Here is a 26,538-nt window from a genome sequence, read left to right as displayed (position 1 = left end):
GACCTGAAATTGAAAAGCATCTAAACTTTGCTGTTTTAATCACAAGAATTTTGCAACCAACCACATTTTCTTGAAGAGACATTCCAACAGAAATTGTGGGTACAATTTGTAATCAAAACTTCTGGCTAAAAGAAAATAACATAAAAAGTGGGAAAGGGGCTGTGACGGACAGCAGTACTAGACCAGAGTCTGCCAATGCAGTTCCCCTGAAATTCCACCAGAGTGCTGGAACCTCTCTCTGATTGGTTACAAAGTCAGCTAGTCACAGAGTGGGGAGGAACAGCACTTTGGGAGGGAGAATAAAAGGAGCAGTTTCTGAGAAAGAGAGTTATATAGGGCTGGATTTAAGATGAGCGATAGGGTTTGGTTTTGAAATAGTTTGTTTTTAACTGTTTTTATCAACATTTTAATTTTTTGTTCTTATATTTTTGTAAATTGCTTAGGTGCTTCCTTACAATCAGACAGCATGTAAATTTTGTTAAATAAAATGAAGTAATATTTGCCTGTTGGGCACCTGCCATTCTTGAGGGCACCTTTCTATTTTAGGGTATGACTCAAGATGGGGGTAATCAGATATCTTCAAAGTGATAGGGTAGACTTGCATGATGGAGAAGAAAGGCAGCAAACTTGAGGTCTGTTTCTTCCTGGTACCCACCTGAAATTTGAAAAGAAAAGAAAAGCTTTTCATCCCACAAATGATTGAAAATACTGATCAACTGTGGAAAATTGAGGCAATATTGATCTCCGCAGTCGCTGCACTTGTCTAACTCTGATTAATCGCTGTACTTTTTTTCTGTAGACATTTTAAAATTATTATTACTTTGTTCCTTGAAAACTGTCTGTTTAATGCGGTAGCATTTTTTAGAAGATAAAAATTTAGGTGTGCAGGTGCTGCTCACTTAAGCATGACCTTGGCTAACACTCCTCATCTAGAAACTAATATCACATTGAAAGTTGTGATGGTGAGACACTGATAGGGTTTGCTCAGATCTTGTTCAGAACTCGCACAAAACTTGAAGAATGTACAGAAAAAGAAGCACTGAACTCCATGTTATACAAAATCCAGTCTTTTTCTTTTTTAAGGAAAGGTCTCCTTTCTCCTTGTGCCATCACTCCTCTTTCCCACATGCCCCCCCAACACCCCTGTCTTCTTCCCCTACTCCCACTCTTTTCTACCAACAGTGGCAAGATCTGCTCAGCCCCTACAGCCTGATTTTAAGATCTTTCACTCCTGCTGAGAACCCTTTGGATCCATCAAGGGAGCACCACAAAGTCCTCCCACTGAGTGGCACCATGGAACTTTATAGAAAAAGGTGTCATCGTGAAGCTTGTCACTATATCTAAGAGTTCTCGGGCTGTGGGGATCTGTGTAGTTCACCTTCTTTGAAAGCAAGGACCAAAGCACTGTTGCCTATTGCAAGGATGATAACTAGAACTGTTGCAAAGGATGTTGTGAGAGTGGTTCAAATACCTTGCAATTAGGTATGTGTGGGTGTGGGGAGATGTGCAGGTGCAAAGGTAAAGTGTATCTCTTTGGCACTGCAAAACTCCCAGACCTGTAACCTTCAGTGTTTGCATGCCAAGAATTAAACCTGTCATCTTCTGCACACTTAAAAATACATTTTACTGAAGAGCTATAGCCTCCTGTTTATATATTTTATTTTTATTTCTTAAATATACCACCCTTCATCTGAGCATCACAGGGTAGTTTACAATATAAAAACATAAAAATGCATAGCATAACAGCAAACAAAACGATAACCCCCTCTTGTCTTGCCCGATTACAGGAAACTTGCAACTCCTGTCATAATCAGCAGAGCTACTGTGAAATAATTGGATTGTGGATTTAGTTACTTCTGTTTGACCTTAGATAGATATATTTCCCCATTCCATTTCATAAATCTCTGGTTCACAACTTTATACCTTGGGAACCAACCTGTGGAATTTTAATGCTGTTCAATCCCTAAACTGCCCATCATTCGATCCCTGAAGTCCTGCCCCCAGCTGCATTGTGTCCAGCCTCAACCGTCAACAGCCTACCAATAGTTTACTAAAGCTCTCATGTTGACCCTCTGTTTGGAATGGAGGGTAAGGACTAAAAACAATTCCTGGATCTAACTCACATTAAGGCAACTTTTTTGATTAGAAAGCCTCCAGGGGCAGAGTGTTTTCCAAGCATTAAATAAGGCATTTGTGGAGCTTATGTGGACCCCTCTTTCCAAGTATTGTTCGATCATTTTTAACATAGCATCTAAGCATATGAATCCCTACTAGAATATCTCAGCCTAGCAGTTTCATCTGATCATCATAATTCCTGCCTGCCACCACAAGCACAAGATCACTGAAAATGAAATGTTCCACTTCATTTGACCTTTTCTTGTAGAAATATATTAAACATGTATAAAAATTGTACATTTTCTTTCATTGATTCCAAAATGTATTCAACCTGAAAAGCAACAGAACACGGATTTCAAGAGCTGTCAGACACTCAATTTACTACACTTCTCCGTACAAAAATGTGCAAGGCTAAAAGAACATAAAAAACAAACCTACCACTACATGCTTGGCATACAGAGGACCCACGAGAGAAATAAAGTGGTTGCTAAAGCCTTCTCAAAGTTAGAACTTTTGTTTACTTGAGCATTCACTATGCATAGTGGTACAGAGTAGTATATTCCATCCTGCTCCTCTCTTCTTTCACTGCCACACCTCTGTTGTCCACATATACAATAGATACTCTCATGCACACCAATGTGTTGTGTGCAACTTATTATGATCTCATGGAATTAAACCTCATCATATACTGTTGAGCCGTAGTAGTCCTTGTGGTGCGCAAGAGCCACTGAGTCCTGCCACCAGCATCACTACAGGTAACCCTGGACAGGGCTCAGGTGTGGCAAAGCTTCATTAACGTGTGACCCTAAAATTCCAGATTCTCTTCAAACTGATGCTAATTTTTTGTGCTAGTTTTGTGTCGTGTTGTGCTAGGAACGCCACATTTGGTTCCCCCCAACCGAGTAACTGACAAAGCAAATCAGGGACACAAGTTAATGCCAAAAAAATCCAGCCTTGTCCGATTAACTCCAAACGTGGTGTGTTGGTTTTGTGCCATTTTGTGCCACAAACCCTGCTTTCTACACAGCCCTGCAAAATGAGCAACTGACACTCAAACCAGAGTCACAAGTAAGGGGCCCCAAAGCCAACCTTGTCCAATTGGTTCCAAATTGGTGCACAAGTGGTGTGCTGGTTTTGTGCCATTTTGTGCTACAAACCCCACTTTCTGCACAGCCCCCCAAACTGAGTAAACCAGGGGTCATAGGGACATCCCAAAACCCAACCTTGTCTGATTGACTCCAAACCATTACTGCTGGGATGAACTGGGATGAGAGATAGCAAGATAACGAGAAAGCTAGATAGACAGATTGGGTGATATATAATCCAAAACTGGTTTAAAACAGATGTAAAACAGATAAATGATAATATTATCAATCACCACATGGTCACTTTCATCAGCAGGCAATCCAAAATGCATCCCAACTGTTCAACAGCAGCTGAGGCCCAGATTGACTGATGAAGTACAGCTGAGGCAGCTGAATGGATCTTGGGGTTCTTGTTTAATTGAGAGTTGGTCCCAGCCAAGAGAATGTCTGGGGCACATTCCACAGCAGAAGATGCATTCGGATACCCATTCTCAGCGATCTCAATGATCATGGGCAGGAGAAGGAGTTCTGCTAGGACCAGACCATGTCATTACTGAGAAGGCAAGTTTAGTCACTGTCTGAGGACTATCCCTGCCTCTGGGTCTTGTCCTGAACAGAAGGATACAGGTATCAACAAGAGTGTCCCACATAACCTTAAGGAGCTGCTGTGCAATGCTAGGTAAATGATTCACAAGACCATTGCCATCCATGACTTGATTGTGGATGGAGGAATTGACCAGGCATGTGTAACAGAGACTTGGCTGGACATGGCAGATGGGCCTATCCTTGATGCTGCTTATCCACCAGGTTTCTCTTATGCACAGCAACCCAGGGCATGTGGGCAGGGAGGCAGGGTTGCAGTGATTTTTAGGAAGTCATTAGTTGTCAACAGGCATCCTATTAGGGAGACCCAATTTTCATAGTTCATGTTCTGGAACTTGGGCAATAGGGGCAGTACGGGATTCCTATTGGTATACCGACCTCTGTGCTGCACCAAGGATTCCCTGCCCAAGCTGCTTCAGGTTTTAATAATAATAATAATAATTTATTATTTATACCCCGCCCATCTGGCTGAGTTTCCCCAGCCACTCTGGGCAGCTCCCAATTGAGTGTTAAAAACAATACAGCATTAAATATTAAAAACTTCCCTAAACAGGGCTGCTTTCAGATGTCTTTTAAAAATAAGATAGCTGCTTATTTCCTTCACATCTGAAGGGAGGGCGTTCCACAGGGTGGACGCCACTACCAAGAAGGCCCTCTGTCTGGTTCCCTGTAACCTCACTTCTCGCAATGAGGGAACCGCCAGAAGGCCCTCGGTGCTGGATCTCAGTGTCCGGGCTAAACAATGGGGGTGGAGATGCTCCTTCAGGTATATACAGGTATATTTTGGCCCTTTACTTGTGACCCCAGTTTGAGTGTCAGTTACGCAGTTTGCGGGGTGGCAAAAAACATGGGGTTTGCGGCACAAAACTAGCACAATACATTGGCATCAGTTTGGGGGGCATCTGGAATGTTGGGGTTACACATTAATGATGCTGATGTGGCAGAGCAGTGATGAGGTCAAGCTTGCATAGACACACCCACAGAACCACCTGATTGGCTTTGCCAGTGCGTCTGCACAATGTCAACCATGCTGATGCCCTGTGGTATCCCTGCTACATCTAGATGGTGGGTTCCAATTTTGACTGCTAAAAAGCAAAACTAAACACAAAGCACTCTTTAAATAAGAAACTAACCCAGGAGGCAGAAAAGTTATTTCTCTGTTTTGCGTTTCCTGTGCTGGCTTTCAGTTTGCAAATAGGTTTTTTAAAAAATAAATAGAGTAGAATTTGGAATGCAGGATTACACACCAGCAGTCTGAACTGGTTTAGTCCATTCTATCACCTCAGCACTCCACCCCCTCATCTCACAAGTGGCTCTTGATTAAAATGGCAGCCCCAGAACAAGAACCTGCTGTTAAAAACAGGGCTTTCCTAGATAAATACCACAGGCTCTGGTTAACACCACCCCCATCTATATTCTGAACCGTTTGGTCTCTGTGAAGCTCAGTTTTCATTAGGAAAGGCCAAAAAGAAAAGAAAAAGGGGAAGGAAGGAAGAGGGAGTTTCTCACCCTTTCCATTGCAGAGGTACCGATAGCCTTCATAATGAAATAGCCTTCACAGATAGCCCCCATAATGAAAACCGATTGCTAGCGCTGATAGACTGTCATGGTGATTTTTCTTAAACCTTTGTCTATACGTGGTTCCATTTTATAGCTGTCCAGAAGCAATCTTTAGAGCGGTGAGAGGGTTTGGTCACAGGGTGCCTCTGATTTTTGCACAGACACCTGGTTAATCCATAAATTGAATTGCTAAAGGAGCTGCATGCTCTTTCCCAAAATGTGCAATTTTCCCTACAGCTCTCTGCGGTAGGCAGCAATTCTTCTCTAAGCAACGTGCAAATGCATCGTTTTGGTGTAAAGAGATGAATGCATATACCAGGCTCCTGAAATGATCTGTTGATCTGCTCTACGGGTATCTGGTTGTATGATACACACTAAGCAGGGGACCCAAAGGAGTGGGTTAGATGCTGGCTTCACAGTTTTGACTGGACAATTGCCCAGTCTAAGGACAGTTTCCGACACATTAAGGTACCTTTGGTTGAGGAGGTGATATGTTATCAAGTTTTCAAAGTAGTAGCTACATAACAGTGCCCGCATATTAACCGTCTGTAGGAAGAAAGAAAAATGGTAAGTATCAAATAGAGTTATTGCAGTAATAGTAAGGAGAAGAAGAAAAAAGATTAGCCTCAGGGGAAGAGGCTATTGAAAAAATATTTGAAAGAGCCATATATGCTTTCAAATCATTATTTACCATTTAATTTACCTCTATTGTAATTTTTAATAATAGGTCACAAATGAAATCAGAAATCCTGAGTTCCTCCTGACAAGTTTTAATCGTTTTACACTATTATTTCTTGTGAAAAAACTTTCAATGTGTCAGACCAAAGTTGTCTTCTGACAGTGGGTAAATGCTTCAAAACTCTCTGGAGAACAAAATGTAGCTGTCACATTGAAGATAATGCATTTAATCTCTTTGCTTTGTTGCAACAGTTTTAAATACTCTTTATTATGTAGTGTTCTGTGAAGCAAACCTTGCCAAGGGGGGGGGGGGAGGTCCTCCTGGTATAATAGCATATGTTGAAGGAAGCCCAGAAGAATTTTGGTCACTTAACAGTTAGATTACAACCTTAAAAAAAAGAGAGAGAGAAGTGTTGATAGTGAACTTTTCCTCCCTAGAAAAAGAAATACACACGCCAGTCATTTCTCCTTTCATTTTTTTTCCTTTCTTTTTAAAAGAAGAGAGATGCTTTCTAATTGTGAATCTGTCAAGCATGTATTTGGAAGTGGAATGTTGTTGTTTTTTTAAGGAGCAGAAGGAGAAAAATATCCACACATGGACAAACAAGGGAGACAGCTCAGTTGTTTGTAGTGACACTTGGGCAGAACAAGGCACAGAAGGAGGACGAACCCAAGGCAAAGGAAGTGTCACATTTTAAAAGCCCCATCAGACACATGAAAGGGTGGAAGCTATATGTCTTTTTTCCTGAATTTTCCACCAACCCCTTCATCTATGCAAGTCAACAGAGAGAGATATCTCTCCTAAAAAAGTAGGATTTATCCCCAGCAAAAGGGTATTACGCCTGTAAACTGCACCCAAATCTGCAGAAAATCAAAAACTTACAAGGTTTTCATTTCGTTTTTTAAAATCAAACTTTAAAGGTACATTTTAAAACGGGAAGCAAAAGCCCCGAATATGTCTGCCTACAATTTGGTAAGATTAATCCACTTTGGAGGGACTCCTGTAGCTGCAAATTTCATCCACTTTGGCCCAATGGGAAAGATGTTTAGCCTTTTTTTGATTCCACATTATAGTGAACGAGCTTTTTTTATACAGAGTGGTTCAGAACCAGGGCACAGGTCAAACTGAAGAGATAGCAGAGCAAATAAGGGGGGAGGGTAGAATGGGTAAAAACATGAATATAGGCAAGGGGGTCCCTTTACCTTTACCTTTACTAGCTTGCTATCTATGATGGAGTGGGTGAATACTACCAGAACTACCATAAATTCCATTGATTGCATTGGGTCTGCTCTAAGCAAGATTAAATCTACATCTAACCCAGTGTTCAGTACTTCAAAGAGAACATAGTTGCCCAAAATTTAAAAAGTTGTTTCCTATTCAATATATATTAGTATATTCCAAAAAACAAAAATAACATGCCCCCATGTATCATATAAAACAAAAACAGTGGCTGAGAAGGCAGAAAACAACGAGTAACCAATAAGAAACTTGACATCCATTCAGAGTTGCTGAACTGTGCCACAGATTTAGTTCATTCCAATAAAGAATGAGATTGAACATAAAAGTTCATGTGCTGTCTACAAGAATATTACTAAAAAAATCAACAATAAGGAACAAATGAGGTTAGGGACTGAGGCTTCCCACTTGTATCTATAAATTTCCAAATAGATAATAAATGATGTTCTGTTAACAATAATCGAAGTGTATATGTATCTCACAACCAGAGACAGCCCCACAGTGAAAATATTGCTATCATCTGAAAATAACTTTGTTGAATAAATCCTATATATTTTACAATAGTTGAATGCCACCCCTTATCTTTGCCTACCTGAGGGTTCCAGGACCTCACCCAGGTTCTGTGTTCCTGTGAGAATCAAGACATGGCAGGGACTGTCATGCCTTTAGAAATATGGTTTAATTACACTTATTTCACCTTTAGTCTACATAGAGGGAGTACAGATCTTACAGCGTGATAATCTCAAGAGGGGCTTGTTCCCCACAGCAGTGCAGTACTGGAGTCCAAGGCATCTCTCTCAGCCTACCTTCAGCCAGTCTGTCCAAATTGGCCATATCTTTGTTCTCCCAGCACGCCTCATGCCCAAGCAACTCTTTCCCATCCATTCCATAGCCTGCCTGCTACTCCTCACCTTAGCAACTCCTGTCTTTCACAGATCTGAGACTCTTCAGTTGTTGTGCTAATGACCACCAAGAAGCACCTTTGTCTATTAATGACTTTGCTCTTAACTAGCCAGGCCAGGCTGGTTTATAAGATTCCTTGTCTGGCACAGTTCTGAAGCTTGTATTTTTCATTCCTAGCCCAAATAATCAAAAGCCGACCAATTAGTAATTTCTTGGGTTTAGTGGGGGGGGGTCCCCCTCCAACATATAACAATACGAATGGCTAACTCAGTTCTCTAAGTACCAGGCCTTATATAGCCAAAACAGCAGCGTCCATACAGAAAAGGAGGGCATTGGTAGGCTAGGGGGAACCCGAGAGAGAGAGAGAGAGAGAGAGAGAGAGAGAGAGAGAGGGAGGGAGGCCAATGGGGACTGAGCATACTCCTTGGTCATGAAATGTTGACTGTTGCAAGGATGAGGAGAAAGGGAAATCAGGGAGGGAGGGGCAGGTACCTAACGCCAATGGTCAGGGAGCTCCAAAGAGTGGGTGCTGCCACACTAAAAAAAAAAAAACTGATTTCTTTGTTATTGGCCCAGAGATGGAAAGAAGATAATGTCCCTACCAGAGAAGAATGGAAGAACAAGTTGATGGATTATGCCGAATTGGCTACAAAGACCGGAAGAATCAGAAATCAGGAAAACCAAAATTTTAAAAAGGAATGGGAAAAATTCATAACTTCTCTTGAAAACCATTATAAACAGTTAAAATGATTAGTAGAATTGGAATATCACTTGTAGTTTAATGGTGAATTTTGGATACAATGGAGAGATAAAAGATTTGGATTACTATAAAAGATGCAGCAGGAAATGATTAACAATAGGACCCACAAAGGGGAGGAGGGAAGTCCAAGAGACTCCTTGGAATCTTGTTTTTATGTTGTATGTTGAATATGTGACTGTAAAATTTTAATCTGAAAAACCAAATAAATATTTTTTAAAAAAACAAAACACCCTGATTTCTTGCAAGTACGGAATGAACATTAACAATTGAATGGGTACATATGAGATGAGCCATTCCATCCACAAGTGCACCATTACAGCCGACTTAGGAACACCTGAGATTTCTTCCAGCTCACACAAGTAGGTTTTCTGTATGGTTCTCCTGTCAACTGGTTGTGTGAATTGGCCCTATCCGTAAATCAGAAGCGGAACTAAGGACACAGAGCAATATCCATTATGGACATGTCCGAATTGAGCACCAGTGTGAGGCAATGGTTGGAGTCTAGGACAAGAGATTTCTGTGTTAAATTTCAGTGGTTACCTGTCATCCAATAACATTGTTCTCTGGCCAGCTTGCAAAGATAGCATACACTGTTAAAATGTCACAAAGCAGTTTCATCAGAAAGAGACCTAAAACCATATTTGCAGTATGACTAAAGAGACATTATCTACAAGCAGAGGGAGAAATCCCTACTCTGCAATGCATCTTGAATCTGCCACCATCTCTCAGAGCTATTGTCAGGCTAAAACAGGGATAGCAGGAGAATGATGTACTACACTACTCTGAAATCCAAATTACAACCATTATCAAATTCAGTTCTAATAAGAGAACAGTCTCCCATGAAGCTTCATTGAAACTTCTGAGAGCTGCAGAAAAGAGTCAAAGTCATTCACATTTAAAGCACTATCATACCACTTTAAGCAGTCATTAAAAGGTAAATGTAAAGGACCCCTGACAGTTAAGTCCAGTTGCGAACAACATTGGGGTTGTGGCGCTCATCTCGCTTTACTGGTCGAGGAAGTCGATGTTTGTCCACAGACAGTTTTTCCGGGTCATGGCCAGCATGACTAAGCCGCTTCTGGTGAAACCAGAGCAGCGCACGGAAATGCCGTTTACCTTCCCGCTGGAGGTAAACCTATTTATCTACTTGCACTTTGACGTGCTTTCGAACTGCTAGGTTGGCAGGAGCAGGGACCGAGCAATGGGAGCTCACCCCATCGTGGGGATTCGAACCGCCAACCTATCGATCGGCAAGCCCTAGGCTGAGTGGATTAGACCACAGTGCCACCCACGTCCCAATTAAGCAGTCATGGCTTCCCTCAAAGAATTATGGGAGCCTTAGCTTGTTAAGACTGCTGAGTGTTGTTAAGATCCCTTGTTTCCTCACTGAAGTCCCCACTCTCAGCATCCTTAACCAACTTTAGCTTCCAGAATTATTATTCAGCTGTGTTCTTGTGACAATCTAGGATTAGGGCCAGTTTACATTTGACACTCATGTATGGGGTGTGTGGGATACAAGTCCCCCCCCCATGTGATTTTCAGCTACAAATCGTATGTAAACAGGATCTTATTCTTGCAATCATCCCTCCTTAAAATAAGGGGGGAAGCTATGACTGTCCTAAGTATTATTGCAGTGTTTCAAATGTATGGTGAGAATGTGACCTGTAGGTGTGGTTGTCCTGCTTTATCCAAGAGTCAACAACTTCCTTGGCAAGCAGGAAACCTCTGTACAGTATTCTTACTTCTGAGTCAGCCTCAGAGAAACCAATAGGGCTTACACAGCACTTTTTAATGCATTTAGGCTTTCAGTTCTTCCACACATCAGCCACTTCTCTGTTTAATCATCTGCCCAGTCTGCTCATTGCCTCACAAGAGCTATACCACCATGAACATTATTATTTGATACTTTATTTCATTTCATGTTCAAAGGGAAATGTGGCAGGTTTACCTAGTAACTAAGAGAATGAGATAAATGATGGCGGCATTTGATCATTACGCTGTCAATAAAGAGTCCCAGGCAGAAGTTTTATGTGTAGAAAACACAAAACAATATTAGCAGGCCCAGCTGAACTTGAAACAGCAGTTTTGGTATTCTGTGTGTGTATGCAGTTTAATGCAAGAACCGGTAATTTTTCAACACCATTTACTATCTTCTTGGAAACAGCATGTTAACAAGACTGTGTTAATGATCATGTTTTGAAAATCAGGTCCTTTGAGTTCCATTACTTGGCTTGTAACTATTGTAACAATTCCCTCTACAAGCGTGTGTTTTTTTCTTTTCTTTTTTGCTTACTCCTTTCAATTTCATAGTTTATGTACAGGATGCCTCGTTTAACAGCCTCTCTCCTGGGCTCCCACAACCTTAATTCAGTGGAAAACTCTGCATAACCTATGTGCCATCTGGTAACTTTTACTGCTAAACTGACTTGATAAATATCTGCATTGGTATTAGATATATTTTTCCTCCTCCAGGCTGGAAGATTTCAGCACCATCGCCAAATCTTCATTCTGCTGCCAAGATCAATCACATGTGGGTTTCAATTCCTATCTTATGGTAGGTTTTTAAAATGAAATAAACAACACCACTAGTAGGCTTGTAGTTTATGCAAATTATAATGTTCGTTGTTTGTTTAATGCAAAATGATTTTGAGAAAATGTACCATTCGTTTCACTAGAAGGGCAAATACAGTATTTGTTTGTTTGTTTGTTTGTTTGTATTTTATTTTTCCAATTCTTAAACAATTTAACCTGAAAGCTTTTCGGAAAAAGTCTGGCCAGCACATTCCTGCCATGGTAAATTGCGAATGCAGCAGGGTGCAGTAACCAGCCTTGGACATCTGCATCTCCCCCCCCCCACACACACACCTTCACTGCAAACCTAGAAAACATCCCCTAAATGCTGTTGTATGTTGGCAATGCATGCATTTTCCACCCCCTTATTTTAAGGAGGGATGATTGCAGTAATAAGATTCTGTTCACATAGGATTTGTAGCTGAAAATTACATGGGGGGGATTTGTATCCCACTCACCCCATGCATGAGTGTCAAATGTAAACTGGCCCTAATCCTAGATTGTCGCAAGAACACGGCTAAATAATGATATGGACTATGTAAAAAAAAAAAAAGTGTCATCCTTGTATCTGATATATTACTTATTTTAAAAAATAAGTATCTTTAAGGAGGCATACCTAGTCCTTTATGAATGGTATTGCTCATCAATTTCAATGTTTTCTTCTTATCATTGGAGAGTGCAGGGAGAAAGCGTTAAATCACTTAAAAGATTGTCATGGGTGTATGAAAATTTGTGTATAGGCATGTGACAAATGGCAAACATACCTACATAACTGCTCAATTTTCCCTTGACCACACTTAACTGGTTGCATACAGTTTCCAGAGGATTTCAGCTGTGTTTTTTGTTTTGCTGTTGGATTAATCAGGACCCCTGCAGGAAGCACTAGCTGGTGTTGCCATAAAAAAAGAACCTTTTCTGTCTATTTTTGAACTTCATTGGGACAGTGCTGAGAAACCCAGGGTGGTGATTAGATTTAGCTTAAGAGTAACCTATGGAGATTAGCCCACCTTCAACAACTTCATCGCCACTGAAGTCTGAAAACTTTTTTGTTGATGTTTGTTAATAGCTGACTTGCTATCAACTACAAAGCAAGGGGAGAAGAAACTGAGCTGCCCAAATCTTTATGAGAAATTCACACACACACACACACACACACACACACTTACAGCTTCTGCAATGCACACTTGCAGCTGGCCATATACATGGTGAAAATATAGTCACCACATCTATTAAATAGGAAGGCATTTGGACACCTATTCCCCCTTGCCAGGAACAACTAGGACTGGTTGCAAGAAAGACTCAACCAGACCTGTCCCTTCCTAATTTATCAGGTTGTCCAAGCACATGCCAGTTTCTCTCAATTTTCCTCCCCATTAGTCTTAGCAGCCTGTCTACTATTGCATTACTTTTAATTAAATGTCTGACTAGAGTCCCAGTTCTGTCACAGCCACATTCAGTAGAGCACCACCTATGCAACCATCCATTTTATTAATTTTAGAATTCAGCATTTCCTTTTTCAAGTTAAGGCTGTGCGTGCCCAAGAGCCCATCAGCCTCAGAAATGAATGGTTGTATTAATTTCTGAAGCAGGTTTTCATATTTTAAAGGGGACTGATAAGGAACCCTCTTATTCCCCAAAAGGAATATTAGTGGTATTTAGGTTACCTATAACATATACTTGAAATCACTGGTGGATTTTATTAACTGACTCCCTATCAGCCCCCAAAACAGCAACTCTGTCTAATGGCACCGGCTGTATCTTCTGCGTACCTTCCTGTTTCCTTTACATCAGGGGTGGCTAACATTTTGTGGGGCTGGGGGAGCCAACCCTTTGGGGCCCACATGTCAAACTGGCTTTGGCCAAAATGTCAAAGAGGGTGTGGCACATAGATTTTTTTTCCTCTTTAAAAAAAGGACCAATCTTGGGAGAACTTGGAGGATCATAAAAAGCTTTTGGCATCACAAAACCCCACAGCAGGGGATCTGCAGTAGTGGTAAGTAAAAAAAGCATAAATTATAAATTTAATGTTTAGAAATTGATATATATCTACTTCATTCAATCTCAACAACAAAAAATCATACGAATTGTTGGGGAATGTTTCTAAAATCCCAGTGCAATTCTCAGTGTATGTTAAGAGAAGATTTTGGACCCCAGAAATATTTTTGCATCTGTGGTGTCCAGTGAGATGTGTTTGACAAAACTAAAACACCCAGAGCCAGAAAACACTTATTGTTCCATGCAGTAAACAACTGTCCCCTGCACTCAGTGGATTTGTAACTGGCTGACTGCCCGAACCCAAAGGGTGCTCATCAATGGTTCCTCTTCATCCTGGAGAAGAGTGACTAGTGGGGTGCCACAGGGTTCTGTCTTGGGCCCGGTCTTATTCAACATCTTTATCAACGACTTGGATGATGGACTCAAGGGCATCCTGATCAAATTTGCAGATGACACCAAACTGGGAGGGGTGGCTAACACCCCAGAGGACAGGATCACACTTCAAAACGACCTTGACAGATTAGAGAACTGGGCCAAAACAAACAAGATGAATTTTAACAGGGAGAAATGTAAAGTATTGCACTTGGGCAAAAAAAATGAGAGGCACAAATACAAGATGGGTGACACCTGGCTTGAGAGCAGTACATGTGAAAAGGATCTAGGAGTCTTGGTTGACCACAAACTTGACATGAGCCAACAGTGTGACGCGGCAGCTAAAAAAGCCAATGCAATTCTGGGCTGCATCAATAGGAGTATAGCATCTAGATCAAGGGAAGTAATAGTGCCACTGTATTCTGCTCTGGTCAGACCACACCTGGAGTACTGTGTCCAGTTCTGGGCACCACAATTCAAGAAGGACACTGACAAACTGGAACGTGTCCAGAGGAGGGCAACCAAAATGGTCAAAGGCCTGGAAACGATGCCTTATGAGGAACGGCTAAGGGAGCTGGGCATGTTTAGCCTGGAGAAGAGGAGGTTAAGGGGTGATATGATAGCCATGTTCAAATATATAAAAGGATGTCACATAGAGGAGGGAGAAAGGTTGTTTTCTGCTGCTCCAGAGAAGCGGACACGGAGCAATGGATCCAAACTACAAGAAAGAAGATTCCACCTAAACATTCGGAAGAACTTCCTGACAGTAAGAGCTGTTCGACAGTGGAATTTGCTGCCAAGGAGTGTGGTGGAGTCTCCTACTTTGGAGGTCTTTAAGCAGAGGCTTGACAACCATATGTCAGGAGTGCTCTGATGGTGTTTCCTGCTTGGCAGGGGGTTGGACTCGATGGCCCTTGTGGTCTCTTCCAACTCTATGATTCTATGATTCTATGATTCTATGATATTAAGTGAAAGCCACAGTTTCTAATCCTTAAGATACCTGCAACACCATCACCCTTGGTCCTCAAACACCATTGTGTGTTTTTCACCAATCTATTGACACCCCCACACAGTTCCCTGACCTTTCTCTGACTATTTTTCAATATTTCTGCATTGCAGGGGTTTGAACTAGATGATCCTTGTGGTCTCTTCCAACTCTACAATTTTATTATTTTATGAAACACCCACCAATGGCAAAATTCAGTACTTTTCTGGGGTGGCTTATGCCTAGGTGTTTAGTTTTGTATCCAGAAGGAAAATGATAAGTGGCAACCGGCTGAAATTTGGGGATGTTGTACAGGTGGCAATTTGTGACAATATCCTTAAAGGACTACCCTGTAGGGCTACTTAGGTGTAAATTGCACAGTGAAAAGTGCAGCTAGGGTACGTTTCTTCACCCCAGGAAACTGGATGGTTAAAAAAAGTGAAAGCTGAGATATCAGCAACGACTGTAAGAATACTTCCTCAGGAAAATATTTAGAAGAAGAAAAAGATCAATGTGTTACCTGGATTAGGCCTGCATAACCAGTGCTATTTGTCTAGAAAAAGAGGTGCCAGAATTCACCATGAATACCTCTCTTGTTCTCTTTATACTGGCAATGGTGCTCACCTGAGGTGTTCAGGCTGAAAAAAAGCCCTGTGCATAACCCAGCCCAGCCCAACTATGAAGCCAAGAAATCATTGACTTCTCATGTCTTTAGCAATCATCTCTTTTGGGGGGGGCAGTCCCAAGCAAGCAGTAGAAGCAGGAGTTTTATTGAGGCCATTCTAATAATTTGCCTTGCTGTGTCACAAGTTATGCAGTCTTGATACAATATTTAGTTCTAGTATGAAACGTCTTACATACTTGCTCTGAGCAGCTTTCCCAAATACAGTGGTACCTCGGTTTTCGAATGTCTCCATTGACGAACATTTTGGTTTTTGAATGCCATAAACCTTGAAGTAAATGCTTCAGTTTTCAAACACACCCTGGAAGTTGAACATGCCACGTGACTTCCGCTGAGTGTAAGATCCTGAGGCCTAGCTGTCAGCTATTGAGTTTTTGGAACGTTTCAGAACTGAGTTTTCCAGAATGGATTACATTTGAAAACCAAGGTACCACTGTATGATGCTCTCTAGTGTGCCAGTGTGGTGTAGTGGTTAAGAGCGGTAGTCTCGTAATCTGGTGAACCGGGTTCGCGTCTCCGCTCCTCCACATGCAGCTGCTGGGTGACCTTGGGCCAGTCACACTTCTGTGAAGTCTCTCAGCCCCACTCACCTCACAGAGTGTTTGTTGTGGGGGAGGAAGGGAAAGGAGAATGTTAGCCGCTTTGAGACTCCTGAAGGGGAGTGAAAGAAGAAGAAGAAGAAGAAGAGTTTGGATTTGATATCCCGCCTTTCACTCCCCTTCAGGAATCTCAAAGCGGCTAACATTCTCCTTGCCCTTCCGACTCTGGGGTTGCGGCGCTCATTTCACTTTATTGGCCAGCATGACTAAGCCACTTCTGGCGAACCAGAGCAGCACACAGAAACGCCGTTTACCTTCCCTCTGGAGCGGTACCTATTTATCTACTTGCACTTTGACGTGCTTTTGAACTGCTAGGTTGGCAGGAGCAGGGACCGAGCAACGGGAGCTCACCCCGTCGCGGGGATTCGAACCGCCAACCTTCTGAACAGCAAGCCCTAGGCTCTGTGGTTTAACCCACAGTGCCACCAGCGTCTTGCTGCTGCAAGGCGGGATATCAAATCCAAACTACTACTACTACTCCTCCTCCTCCTCCTCCTCTTCTTCTTCTTCTTCTTCTTCTTCTAGTTGTTTAGGACTACACCTCCCATCAGCCCCAGCCAGCATGGTCAATGATAAGAGATGAAATACACAGCCGTCCAAAACATCTGGAGGACATCAGGTTAGGGAAGGCTGGCTTAGAGAACAGTGAGTGACACTTTAGCTTTGGGGTTAAGTGTGCTAGCTATTTTTCTGCTTATTCAAAGACAGCACAAGCTGCTTTCTATGTTCTCTTTAGAGGGGTAAGTGTGTGTGTGTGTGTGTGTGTGCGCGCGCGCGCATGCGCACGCGCATGTGTGTTTAAATTATCACTGCACTGTGTGTAAAGGAACAAATTACAAACTTTTTTGTATTTTGTTTTGTTTTAATAGCAATTTCAAGGACATGCTCTGAGGCAGACCGAATTACATATTTTATATAGTGGTATCTTGCACACCTCAGATAATTGTTCCTTGCATGAGCCTTGCCTCGCCCTTCCAGGATTAATAAATGCAACTATTGTATTTGATAATTATTTTTTAAAGAATCATCCTTGTGACCTTATGAGCCGTTCTTCAAACACCGCATTTCTGAGCCGTTTTGTCGGTAAAAACCCCCCAATTATGGAAGATCAAATATATGATTCTTGCAACCTCTAAAACCTTTCTGCTATTCAACCTATTCCACTGTAAGGCGTATCTGAGCTAAGCGGATTCTATTATAATAGTTTAGCTTTTTTCTTTCGTTTTTGGAAAATATCTCAAAGAGGTAGGAAGAATTCAGAGATGGTTAGATAAAGGCACTGACCAATCCTACTCCATGTTTCCTCAGAAATTACAGCAAGTCACTAGAGCTCATCCCCCAAATAAATATGCAAAGGGTTGCAGTCTTCAGTATCTTCAATTCCAGTGACACTTAAGCTCATCCACCTTTCTTTAGCTGGAAATACAAGCTGCCAATATTCTTGACTGCTTGACAAATATGATGGGTACATCCACACCACTAACTGAAATCACTTGCCACGCCACTTCCACTGTTTTGACTTTCACTAAAGAACCTTGAAGATTTTAGGTTCATTGATAACAGTTTCAGTTTTTCTATTTACCACCTCTGCAGGACTACAGCCCTCATGGTTTAAGTTTGTGGCTTGACCAGTTCATTTTTGCCCTTTTAAGAAACTAAAATGCATGTCTTTGGGGCATTGTACTCATCCAAGCATCGCTGGAAAATGCAAGATACAATCAATCAACGATCACAAGATGTTTCAAGCAAGATTTGGGTACTTCAGTTCCTCATGTGATAACAGAGTGCTGCCAGGGACTAGGCAGAGGAGGAATGGTGGAGACCGCCTCCCCATCCTGACCCTTCCAGGGAGGAGGAAGACAGTATAGATTACAACAGTGGTTTGAGGGAGGTTGCAGCTCAGAGGCAGATGAGGGGGAAAGCTGGGAAATCATGGGAGAACCAGAGCAACACCTGGCTGACGTTGTCATTCAAAAGCATTCCAGACCCTCCATCTGCCAGAACCCGGTGAGCCTTAAAAGTAGGAGAGCAAAGAGCTCAAAGGCAGGGCATGTAGCATCATCCATAGAGGAGATGATGACAAATGAGGAAGTGGGAGAGATGGGGGTGGAGATTCCTCCGGACAATGCCATTATCCAAGAGGCTGGGTTCTATAGCCTTTCTGTGTGAAGATTGAAATAAAGAAGAACTGTAAGAAATTTTCCCTTGTCTTTATAATTTCCTGGACAACCAGCCAGGAGCCACTGACAGGGAATAAACATGCAATTCACTGACCATCCCATTGGCTACATAACATAGAATAATGTCTTAAGGGAGGGACTTTTTTAACTGGTGTAGCTGAACTTACAGGTTTCTAAACCATGCATTGACCCTGCACAAGTGGTGCCAGTTCTCCCACTACAGATATTTGATTCCAATTTGTGGGGAACACCAATGATAGTAATGAGTGCAGATCTGGTACAGTTGTCTCTATTTTTTTTTTTTAATAATCATATTTATTAAAATTTCCAATAATAACAGAATAGAAAAGATAAAAAAGATAAAGAAAAGAAAGAAAAAGAGAGACTAGCTTAGACCCTTCTTTTCATAACCTTCTTTCTGGGACTTCCTCCTTCCCCTCCCGACTGTATTCCCCTTTCCCTAAGTTGGTTCCACAAGTTCTCATCCCCAAATTTAAGCCTAATATATTTTACTCATAAACCAATTTAAATTTACACAATCTTAACATCACTCCTCGTCTTATAATAAAACAAAATTTTCCCCCCAAGATCAGCTCTCATTCCTTCCACGAGTTCCCCCTTTCTAAAAAAGGAAAAAACGAAAACATATAAGATCAAAGTTATAAAGAATATAAGATAGAATATATAGAAAAGTTCAAAAAATTGGTTACAAAGCCTTTGGATTCTAGGATTCCCCCTCCCTTCCCCGGTTTTGATTCCCCATGTCCATTTGTCTGTATGTTGTCGGCCTGGAGATCTTAAGTCCACAGCCAAATTTTTCTCAGTCCATCTTGCCGGTTTCTTCAGATTTGGTTGTTTTAATAATATTTAACTTCATAAATCCAGTCTAATAGAGGCCTTTAATTTTCCTTAATCTTTTGTTGCTCCTCCCCTTGTTCTTTCCGTGTCGTATTTAGTCATTTACTCTTTTATTTCTTGGTTTCTCAGGTTTCTGTCTTGTTCAGCTGTCAAAACATTCTTGTTTCAAAACTTAGTGTCTCTACAGAGGTTTGTTATTCAGGGACAAAAACTTACGTCCAGTTCCTTTCTTGCTTCAATAGAAGATTCTATTGTATTATGGTCACCTCTGTAGACAAAATAATATTTCAGTTCTGCAGCTTTCCCAGGAGATAAGACCTATGCACATCCCAGAGTAGTTTTCCACATACGACACTTGTAATGTCCCGAAACCCCTCTAGGGGGATTGCAATAACTTTGTATCCTCTAGTCCAAAAGTCAATTTGTTGTTTCTTTTTCCCCGACAGTTTATATCCATATTTATATCAAATTGTAACAAAATTAACCAGCAAAAAACTTGTAGCAAAGTCCTCTTTATATTTTCCAGCTTTGACAGCTCCTTTGACAGCTGTCAAATTCTCCATCTCTCTTCGCCAGGTTCTCCGAATCGCCCCGGTTCCCGGGGGGGGGTTGCCTTTTTCCTCTCACCCTCGACTCTTCTCCTCCAGCACAGTTCTTATAATTCACATCGTGGAGTTAGTAATTTTTGTCATCAATAAACTTCTAAATCGATCTTGGTTTCTCAGTCCTTGTTTTAGCATGTTTACAATCAGGGAGGGGACTGACTTCCTTTTTGGATCCCCTCCCGCTCGTGCCAAATCCAGAAAAAAAATTTCTTTTTTCCTCCTTTTATACCCGATTGCCCAATTACTCACGGGTTGTTGTTAATTGTCCGAATTTCCTTTGGAAGAAGCCAGCGCTCTCCGCCGGATGGCATGCGGCTGCGCCCGGCAGGGGAAGCGGAGGACTCAAAGCACCACGCCACTCCCCGGCGCCCGATCCGTAGCCTTTAAAAAGGCTCCTTCACGAGCCGGGAGGGCGATAACGGTGCCAGCCGAGTCACCATGTCCACGGGATCCGTTCCCGTGGTTTTTAAGGGTCCCCGCGTCGCCGGCGCGGTAGGACCCGACCCCTGCCGAGCCGGCTCCCTCCGGAGCTCGGAGGGAGTCCGCCATTCGGCGATGGCGCTAACCCGGAAGTCCCTGGTACAGTTGTCTCTAAGCTTCTGCACACAATTCTTTGCTGTTGCTTACAGGGGTGGGGAGGGGAGAGATGGTGGGGAGATTGGCATGGTACAAGCACACTGGTGAAACCAATTTGGCACTCCTACTAGAGCATTTGCACCACACCTCCCTCATTTCCTGCCTCTCTTTGTTTACCTTCTATTCCAAGACAGATATTTATTGTTGGTCTCCTATCTATCTTTATTGGTAAATTAATGTATATCTCCTATGAAATACATTTGTTACTGAGGCCACAGACTCTGTGATCCGTGCTTCCATCCAATTATTTGCATTTCTTTCCAATTAGAATTATCCCCCCTACCCCAAACAATATTTAACACAATCCTCCTGAGCAGCCCACGTTGCTTTTAAAATTGGCCTAATGATGGCATGAATTCTATGAACACTCACTCACAAACCTATTCATTAGCTCTTTTGCAAATAGTAAACTGTTGGAAAAAGAGAGAATATCTGAGTTATAAGTTAAACTTAGAAAGTGTAATTATATCACCCTGGTAACTAAAGATGCTTCTCCCCCTTAGCAACTCCTATATGAGATTGAGAACAAACCGTGTATTTTTTCTGTTTTGCAGTTGAGGAGAAATGGAGCAGTAACTTGGTCTATCATTAACAGGGCCAGCTCTACCATTGGGCAGCAGGAGGGGGCTGCCTCAGGTGTCATATCCTGGGGTGCAGAAAAGAGCAGCAGCAAGATGCTGGTGGCGCTGTGGGTTAAACGACAGAGCCTAGGGCTTGCCGATCAGAAGGTTGGCGGTTTGAATCCCCGTGATGGGGTGAGCTCCCGTTGCTCAGTCCCTGCTCCTGCCAACCTAGCAGTTCGAAAGCACATCAAAGTGCAAGTAGATAAATAGGTACCGCTCCAGAGGGAAGGTAAACGGCGTTTCTGTGTGCTGCTCTGGTTCACCAGAAGTGGCTTAGCCACATGATCCAGAAGCTGTACGCCGGCTCCCTTGGCCAATAAAGTGAAATGAGCGCCGCAACCCCAGAGTCGGCCACGACTGGACCTAACGGTCCGGGGTCCCTTTACCTTTTTAAGATGCTGGCAGAAGAAAGCCACCTGCCCTGCCCTAAGTCAGTCTACGGTTCTCAAATGCAGTTGAAGACACTGTCCCATCATCAATGTTGAAGTAAGATTCAGTTGTCAGACTGCTCAGCTTTTGCACATGGACTGAGAGTAGGTGGCACAATGTCTTGGGCCAGGCCTGATTGTGCGGAAGGAATTTCCTATCAAAATCAGTCAAGGGTCTGCATTCCCTCTAAGAAATCAGGGAGTGGCTTGACTGTGTTCATGTATGGTACTTGAGACATAGAAATGGCTCACCAGGCAGCACAAAATGTCACTATGCTAGCTTCATAGCATGTGGGTCACTGTTTCTTGCCAGGGCAAAGAGAGATAGAGATGAAGTGGTGAGGAGGTTGGTACAGTGCAAAGGCATGAGTGTGACGCTCCAGACAGTGCTGTACCACACTGACCACCTCTCCTCTCCTTCTTTTGCTCTTTGTAAACAGTAGCGATCCCTATTTGAGAAACCTGGCATAGCTGCTTCACCCCACCGCCTGACTACTTCTGCTCAGACTTTAATCTCTCCTGCTTGTGTTCACCTTTTGAAAGCCTCAAGTTTAATGCCTATTGTTGTCAAAAGCTTCCCAATGCATAAGGAGACTGTGTCGTAGATATCAACAAAAGAAGGAAAAAACATTGAATGTACATGCAACCCCATTTAAGGGGCTTTCTTTATATGATACATGCTTCCCTCCCCATTTCTAATCCAAGCATGTGAGATTAGGCAGAGGATTTTAATTAAACAATTTTATTCTGTGCACAGCCTCAGGAAATAGTTTTAGAAATTAATTTAACAGGAGAGGGAGGCGGGAAGACTTCAGGAAGATCTGGGATGGTTTAGAATGAAGTGATGGGAGACTCCAGTCTCCTGAGTGGCAAACATGGTGCCAAATTTAACTAGGGCAGGATAAAACATGAGATGTTAAGGACAATGACTTGCTAACAGATTGCTGATTACAATCAGAGGAGTGCTTGATACTTACACGGAGAACCTCTGGGGCAAATTCACTTGCCATGATAGGAATGAATCTTGCATCTTGCTCCTCGTTCAGAAAAATAAATAAATTGGTCAGATGATGTGGGGAGCAACTAAAACCAACAATGAGCTTACCACATGAAGCTATCCATGTGGTCCAGTCTGAAAAAGCCATCCACAAACAAAACTATATATGAGGAATTCGGTCTTTGCAAATTGTCAGCACACCCAAGGAGGAGACTCAAGACCCAGGAATGGTGAAATGGTTATATGCATGGAACATATCAATGTGGGGAGGTGGGCCTGAATTAACGTTTAGAAGGGAAGTGTTCTTCCAATCCCTTGAGCAAATTGAAAGCTACATTCTGTGGCTCCCAAGCCTTTCTCTTGAAGTGAGCTGTAATTGAGCCCAACATGTACACCCAAGCCCCACCAAAGCATTCACCACCCCCAAAGACACACTCACCCTGAGCCTATGGAAGGTGCCTTTCACCCAATAATGTCTCAGGGTATCTGGATAGGAAGTTCTTACATTCATTCTTGCATATCAGAAGGTAGCTAACCATCAGATTTCTCACTGCTCTGCAGTTAGTTATCTGCAGTTTAAACATACCAATATACACATTTAATGATAGCTTAAATAAACATTGAAATGCCTACCTCAAGGGGGAAATTCACATTTTATTATGCTTTAGAACAACATTTAAATATACATTTTGATTTTAAAAAACCTTAGATCAATGCAGAAGTAGTATAGAACTATGGGTAATAATATGTGAAAGTAACACAGACCAGAAATAGTCAGATTCATCCACTCCTAATTATGAGATAATAAGGCACATCTCCTAGTCATTCTGTACTTCATAAGATGGATCTAGCTAGTATGACTCACTCTTTCTTTCTTTTTTTGCTTTCCTTGGGACTGATGATTCACTCATGCAAGAACTTGCAAAAGGAGAAAAGAGAGACGGGGAGGGAGGGAGAGAGAGAGAGAGAGAGAGAGAGAGAGAGAGAGAGAGAGAGCGCTTCAGGTAAGACTCAATAGGAGAAGAATGTGAAAATGATGCACTAAGGACTCAGGACTACATTTTAAATGTGTAGTGAAGTGCAATATACAAATGTGACACTAGATGGTGAGAGTGAGCTATGCCAAATTCAATGTATTTTTCAAAAGCATTTTCACAGCGTTTGTGTCAGGGGTTCAGGAGCAGAGACGCAGAGAAGGGAGGAAGCAGAGAGCGAGGCAACGGTTAAGAGGAAAGTAGAGAGTTGGGCGCGCGCGCCAAGTTCAAATGCAGCGGAAGCTGGAGCAGTAAGCAGCCCGGAGAGTGAGCCAGGTCCTAAAGCCCGCCGCAAGGAGGCAGAAGGATCAGGGGGGTCAGCGTCAGAGGAGAGTAGAAGGGAGGAGGCCCAGGGGGGCAGAAGGACCCAGAGACGTAGGGAGAGGCGAAGGAGGTGGAGCAAGGCTAGGGTATTAAGCTGGTGTGCAAGAGGCGGGGACTCAGACGGGTCTTCGCCGACCTAGGGCAGAAGGTGTAGAGCTGCACGCTGCAGTTCGGAAATGAAACCTGTAACTTAATAAAGACTCTTATAAAGTGAACGCTGGCGGACTTGGTCCTATGTGAGCTGGGACTGGGTGGCAGCTCTGACAGTAAGACCCGTCTCAGAAAAGCTTCGGACACCTGATATCTCGCAGCGGAGAGAGAGGCAGCTGGAGGAGGGGATCGGTGTTTGGGAGCAAGCTCACGACGGTTAGCAGAGATGACGGAAGCAGAGAAAGTTGCAGCGCTGCAACAGGCAGTTACCCAATTGAACGCGGAGGTACTGGCATCCAAGAAGAGGGAGGAGGATGCGGCAGCCGCCTACAGAGATCTCCACGCCAGGTTTGAAGCATGGGTCAAACAGGGGCAGCCAGGACCCAGACCGGAGGGGGTTGGGTTGGCACGGAGAGCAGGAGGGCTTGTGGCTCACTTCGATGGGAATTTACAACAGTACCCCAATTTTCGAGCAGACGTAATGTGCGCACTGCAACTGCTGGCAAAAGACTTTAGAGATGAGGAAGAGAAAGTGGGGTTCATACTATCCCATTTGCATGGGGATGCTAAAGCGTGGCTACGCAATTTGTGGAGGGATAAAGATCCGGCGCTCCAGAATGCAGATGCCTTTATCAAAGCGATGGATGCGTGTTTTTTGTCTACTATTGATGTGGATCTTGCCCGACGGGAGATTCATGGACTAAAACAAGGGAGGGCAAGCGTCCGGCAGTACCACGCCCGCTTTTTTGCGCTGGTCAGTGCCTTAGAGTGGGACCGGGATTCGCCCCCTGTCAGAGACCTGTTCTGGGAGGGTCTAAGCTCTGCGGTCAAGGATGAAATTGCAAGGGGGGAGAGGCCCCGAAGCACGCAGGAGGTGGTCCAAAGGGCGCTGACTGTGGGGGTGAGGCTGGAAGAACGTCCATGGTGCAGAGATGAAGGACGTGGAGGGCGCGAAGCAGCGAGAAGTTTCTCTTTCGTTCCAAGAGAAGCAGCGCGTGCGCAATCCACACCTCCGCCAGGAGGGGGAGGGGAACCGATGGAGGTTGGAGGTGCAAGGGCTCAGTCAGCAGCCAGAGCCCTAGCACCGACAGCAGTGAAAGCGAAGCCTCCTAGAGGGAACAGGAAGTGTTACATCTGCGAGGATCCAGGCCATTTGGCGAAAGAGTGTCCCCGGAGGCTCCACAAGCACACTGCAGCCTCAGCAATGGTGACTGCAGCAACGCAGCAAGGAGAACCACAGCAGGGAAACGACGATGTCTGGCTGGAGACAGAGGCACTGGGGCCCAGCCAGACGCATCAGTGAAGCAGTCCCCAGCGATCTTGCAACCCACGGACCCCCTCCCACCCAAACCAGTAGTGCAGCTCACAGCATCTCTCCAGCTACCCGATGGCGTCACTATCGAAGTGCCGCTTTCTGTGGATTCTGGAAGCAACGCAGACTTTATAGCGCAGGATTTTGTGGCGCAGCACGCTATACAGCTACTGCCTGCCACTCTGCCCCTGCAAGTCGTCACAGTGGATGGCAGAGAGTTGCTAGGGGGGCAGGTGGTGAAGCAGACGCCACCGATGGTGATGCGCCTTGGCAACCACAGGGAAGTCATCAGTTTTAATGTCACCCGACTGTCGGACACGCCCATTGTGTTGGGCATGAGTTGGCTGGACAGGCACAGTCCGACACTGGCTTGGTACCAGAGGCAGCTGATCTTCGGCTCCTCTTATTGCGCAGAACACTGCATCCTGCCCAGACAGGAGGGAGAGGAGGAGGAATCACAACTGCAGTTGGGAACGTTGCAAGCAGTCCCCCACAAATACGCAGACTTTCTGGAGGTCTTCTGCGAGAAAGAGGCTGACAAGCTACCACCGCACAGGCAATATGACTGCAAGATTGACCTCCTACCAGGGGCGACGCTGCCGAAAGGGAAGCTGTATTCCATGTCTGAGGACGAATTGCAGGAACTCAAACAGTTCATAGATCACAATTTGCAGCGCGGTTTCATCCGGGAGTCCAGGGCAGTAGGGGGCAGTCCTGTTTTCTTCGTGAAGAAGAAAGACACGCCCCAAAAAAGACTGGTGGTGGATTTTCGCCTCTTAAACAAGATGACCAAGCCTTCTGATTTCCCCATGCCCAGGATTGACGACCTACTAGCGACGGTGCGCAAGGGACGCGTGTTCACCAAGTTGGACCTGCGAGGTGCGTACAATCTCATCCGCATGAGGGAGGGCGATGAGTGGAAGACAGCCATGTTCACGCCTCTGGGCACCTACGAATACAGAGTGATGCCGTTTGGATTGCAAAACGGTTCTCACTGTTTCCAAGCTTTCATGCATCATGTGTTGGCGGGACTCCTTTACAAGAAGTGCGTCTGCTTTCTGGATGACATCCTGATATTCTCCGAATCGCAGCAAGCCCATGACCAAGATGTTCGGGAGGTGCTGAAGAGGCTGCAGCAGCATAGGCTGTACGCCAAACTGGAGAAGTGCCAGTTCGACACGACGGAGGTGGATTTCTTGGGTTACAAGTTGTCGGACAAGGGGCTAGCCATGGACAGCGCCAAGGT

This window comes from Podarcis vaucheri, assembly GCF_965113315.1.
Source record: "Podarcis vaucheri genome assembly, chromosome: 1".
Classification (NCBI taxonomy): domain Eukaryota; kingdom Metazoa; phylum Chordata; class Lepidosauria; order Squamata; family Lacertidae; genus Podarcis; species Podarcis vaucheri.
Note: the sequence above shows the minus strand (reverse complement) of the source record.